At 33.7% G+C, this 4,915-nt stretch overlaps 1 pseudogene; it reads right to left on the bottom strand.

Moving 5' to 3' along the window:
* Positions 1 to 4,010: 4,010 nt before the first annotated feature.
* Positions 4,011 to 4,172, bottom strand: LOC114211556 (U2 spliceosomal RNA; annotated as a pseudogene).
* Positions 4,173 to 4,915: the final 743 nt, after the last annotated feature.

Raw genomic sequence — 4,915 nt, 5'->3', positions numbered from 1 at the left:
TAGTTCATATTTATTTAATTTAGCAGTGAGCATCCTGTAAGAGAATAAAAAATATTTATTTTTATTGATTTATATTTTCCATGGCATTTTTCATTCCATAAATGCTAGATGACACAAAATTTAATTAAAAGCAAACATTTAATATATTGCCACTGAATGAATCCCTGTTTCCTCTAGCTAGCTCTCTTTGGGAGGCTTAGCATGGAAAATTTTCTGAAGTATTCTAGGTTATTGGGCTTGATTAATGTGACCATGCAAGTACCTCTTAACTAAGAGCAAAGTGGTATACCCATCGTTTCACTGAAAAAAAAAAATCATCTGACTAGAATTCTGTGCCCTCTGAAAGTAATTGGCAAAACATAAAGGCATGATTGGTAATTATTAGTAAAGTCAGTATTACAAAGAAGAAAAAGAGCAAATATGTTACCTCTAAAATCTTAACCGTACGTGTGTTTATTATGTCAACTATAGCATAATATGGAAAGTAAGGTTTAAGGGAAGAAACAGATGCTGTGTTAATTCACGTTCATTTTTTTCTCAAAAACAAATATGGCTAGAATAGCTGGGGTCTCTTTCTTGTCTTTTATCTATGAGTAAGTTTTACACAGTTTATAAAAGTATTTTTCAGCTTCAATTCCAATAATATGTCACAGATTGGATTTATAGGATTTTCAAATATAAAAGTAACAGAAAAAGAAAATGAGGGGTGAGATAGAAGGCACGAAAGTGAGAAAGGGTCATTTTGGACTCAGGCTGTTCAGAAACCTTGATTAAGAAAGAATTGAAGAGATTGTTAGTGCGTCTCTGTGGGCTAAAAGCAGGGTAGGTCCCAGCCTTGTGGAACTTGAAGTTTATGCAATTATAGAAGTTCTTTTCAAGAAAAATAACACAAAATTAGTCATGAAAGTAAACATGTATTTAGGTAGAGAAAATAAATCACAGCAAATTGTAAATTTAAACAAGATGGAAATAACACACATGTCAAAATCCAGAAAAGTAACATGCTATATTGATGAAATTAAATTTTATAAATAGATATGCATGTAAATATAACCTATATTTATAATATTTATAGTTAACTGCCTGATTTATCTCTATAATAATTTTTCCGTACATTTTTTAGCTGTATACTTGTATATTGGACCATATGCTTCTTGCATACGTTTTATTCCAATTACAAAGTCTATGGAATTTTCTTGAAAGATAGAAAAATAATTCAGTCTTTTCCCCAGTATAGTTTATCAAAATTCATTTTTGTTTTTAATTGCTAGTGTAGAAAATTGTTTTTTGTTTCATAACGTGTAATTGGTAGGGCCATTTAAATTGTAATTACTATTGATTATGGAAACACCAAGTTTCTTTCCTATCATCTCCCTGGTCAAAGGAATGGCAAGGGTATAAGCACTGACAAAAATGTTCACTTTGAGTGATGAAGGAGGAAGTGGGGAGTACTCCTCGCATGTTGAAGGAAAAACAATGTATCATAGGAGATGAGGTTAGAGATGTAGGAGGTCACGTGGGGCCTTGAGGCCACCACAGAGTACTGGTTTTAACCTGAGTGACATGGGAACCAGTGGAGGATTGTGAGCCAAGGACACTAATACAATTTTACTTAACATTTTAATATTTCTGGCTGCTGTGTGTGAAAATGTCTACAGAACAGGAAGATCAGTCTAAAGGTAAGGACAGATAACTGCAACAAAAACAGTGTAAACATTTGGACTAGTTATTTTGGAACACAATGGGGGACTAGTTATTTTGGAACACAATGGTGGACTAGTTATTTTGGAACAAAATAAGGAACATCTTAAGTACAAGAGCAAATAAACTGAAAAAAGGTATCTAGGCTTTGTCCCTTTCCTTATCCTATGGAAGCAATTTCTATACTCTTACTGACTTGACACTTTGAATATCCTACATCCTATGGTAACAGTGAAAAACACAATACTATTTTAATACTTTGTAGAAATTTGAACCAAATTATCAAAAATGTAAAAGCTGGATTTTTCTTACAGTGGAAAAAAATTACCCAGTTTGAAACAGTCAAATGAATATCTGATATTGAAATAAGGAAAAATGATAATTTTACTTACCAAAAAATCTGAGTTTAAATTTTGGAAAGCAAAAATCTTTCTATTAATTAATGCTTCAGAGTTTATTCTATGATTTCCGACTTCGCTGGAATTATTTATCTGCTCTCTCCTATAGACTGTGAGACCCTTAAGCAGAGAACCAAAGTCTTGGCTTTGGATTTAGATTGACCACTATTTGAACCATGATTCTGCCACTGACAAACGATTTACCAACTGGTTTAAACATTGTAGAAGAAACAAAATCTACCACTCAATAAACAACCTTTATCTTATATAGAGTAGACTTCCTAGGCACTAGAATCTTCAGGGCATTAGGAAACCTTGGTGAATATTTTTCTCTTCCTTTTTCTTGGTAAGCTTTAAAACGAAAAATTTTAAATATGACTCATTCAGAAAACACACTATAGAGAACTTTTCTTCAATGGCTCTTGTATAGTCATCTCTCTACTCAGCTATTGTTTGCATGAATAATTGTACAGCAATCGAATAGGCAGTATTCCCTATCATCTATGCACATTGCTGATTTAGGTCCTTTAAAGGACTTGCTAATTTTCTAACAAGTATGCTCTAAATGTATGTATATGAGTCAGACCACGTACCATCACAAGGGCGGGCTTTACCACAGTAGCTCTGATGATGCATTAATATATCTTCAGAGCAGTGTTCCAGTGATGATTTATTAGGGTGTTACATCATAGTAGTGATAGAGAATAGAAATTGGCCAAAGAATGGCTTGGTCATTTGCAATATTAAAAAATTATACATTATATATGGAGCTTGTCCCCATTTTTAGGAATGGAAACATTCATTTATGCCATCTATTTAAATAATGTATCATCCATGGACAAGCAGTTAAACTACATTAAATTGAAACCAGTATCACTTAATATTTTATTTTCCCTGCATGTATATTCCACAGCAATGTAAATAAAACATGACAAAAAATGCACATAATTTCTTACCAACCTGAGCTGATTTTTAAAAAAAAATCATAAAGGAGCACAGTAGACCCTTATTAAACTAATTATTTATGCTTTGTAATTATGCAGACTGAGTTCCTTTATATCAAAGGGATAATTTGCATGCATGTTACTATTTTTCCTGAAGAATTCATGGTATTGCATTCCAGGTTTTTTGTTTTGTTTGGTTTTGTTTTTATGAATTGGAAGATTATTTACCTATAGTTACTACATTAACTACTCAGAAAGTAATACAGCATTTACTTATTGGGTAGCCTGAATTTTAGTTTGTTCAGGGAATTTAAAAAAATCAGTTATAACTAATAGAAATGTATTCAATCCACTATTCTTCCCAAGGAGTTGTATTTTCTACCAGCGATAAATTCTCATGATTATAATCCTGGTATCTAACTCAAGATCTTCTGGTAGTCTACTAGCTGTATTCCCCAAACTATTTTTTTTTCATTTTTTCATAGAATTTTGGCCTTCTGGATGAATTTGGGATCAAATTTAAGCAGAAACAATATGGACAACTTTCATGAGATCTACAACTTAAAGTAAGCTACTTAGGTAAAGAAGGGTGAAATAAATATCTTTACAATATTGCCTTCCAGTTGGTGGAAACAAAATCTTTTCATATATAAATTTTCTTTAAAAAAAAAATTTTTTTTGAGACAGAGAGCAAAAGAGAGCACATGTGAGTGGGGGGCGTGGGGGGTGGTGCGCAGAGGGACTGAGAGAAAGAAACTTTAGCTGACTCCAGGCCCAGTGTGGAGCCCAGGTGGGGCTCAATCTCACAACTCTGAGATCATGACCTGAGCTGAAAACAAAAGTTAGATGCTTAACAGACTGAGCCACCCAGGTGCCCCTCTTTAATATCTTTCAAAAAAACTAAATTTCCTCCATAAATTTCCTTCATAAATTGTTAAAAATTTCTTTCTAAATATTTATATTTATGTTATTGTAAATATGTATTAGTTTTAGTGTATTCTCTAATTACTCTTGCCAATGCAAAGAAAATAAATTATTTTAAGATCATATACCCAATCAACTAAATTTCTTATTAAATTGATAAGAACAGATACTACACATGATCTTAGCCAAAAGGCCAAGAAGCAATCAACTAAATTTCTTATTAATTCTAACAACTTGTAGAATTTTTTTTGGTTGATTTTATTTTGGATTTTCTGTGAACAAAATTATATCATCTGGGATCAATGCTAATTTTATTGCTTAGGACTTAGAAGCAAACTGAAATCATAAATGATGTTGGCAGGCTTAGCAATTGAGAGAGTGACTATAAGTCAGAAGCTACAGGCTTGGGGGAATAAAAAGGAGCGGTTCTGGGATAATAGATTACTTTACTTAGAATATTTTAATGCCATAAAATTCAAATCTGAAGTTTTTAAAGAAGAGAGAGAAAGAATAGCCTGGAAGTAGCAGTGAAGATCAAAGAAGACACCAACGCTACTCCAAGTGTTAAAGTAGGCAGTTTGTTAGATTCTAACAGGATACCAGAAGGCCAGCAAAGAGGAAGTCATGGCCAGCTATTGGGAAAGACAGAGCCCCATCCTGGCCACACTTCAGAAGAAGCAAGATCAAACCAGACAGACCCAAGATGGCAGATGCCATGACAGGAAACCCCTGACCAAATAAGGAAGGAAAGGCCAGAAACCCTGCTTCCAAGAAATCCCCACCCCCAAGTGATGATTTTTCTGCTCCCTAGCTAACAATTATCAGTAAAAGATAGAAACCCAAACCTCAGGGCACACAGCTCTCTCTCACTTCTGCGCCCTCTCTCTCTCTCTCTCTCTCTCTCTCTTTCTGTCTGCACTCCCTAACCCTGGCTAGCCTGCTTTCACA

Source organism: Eumetopias jubatus, unplaced genomic scaffold, assembly GCF_037043125.1.
Source record: "Eumetopias jubatus isolate StellerSeaLion01/CBP00866 unplaced genomic scaffold, mEumJub1_p1.0 scaffold_3, whole genome shotgun sequence".
NCBI lineage: Eukaryota > Metazoa > Chordata > Mammalia > Carnivora > Otariidae > Eumetopias > Eumetopias jubatus.
This window is presented reverse-complemented; position numbering and strand designations above follow the sequence as displayed.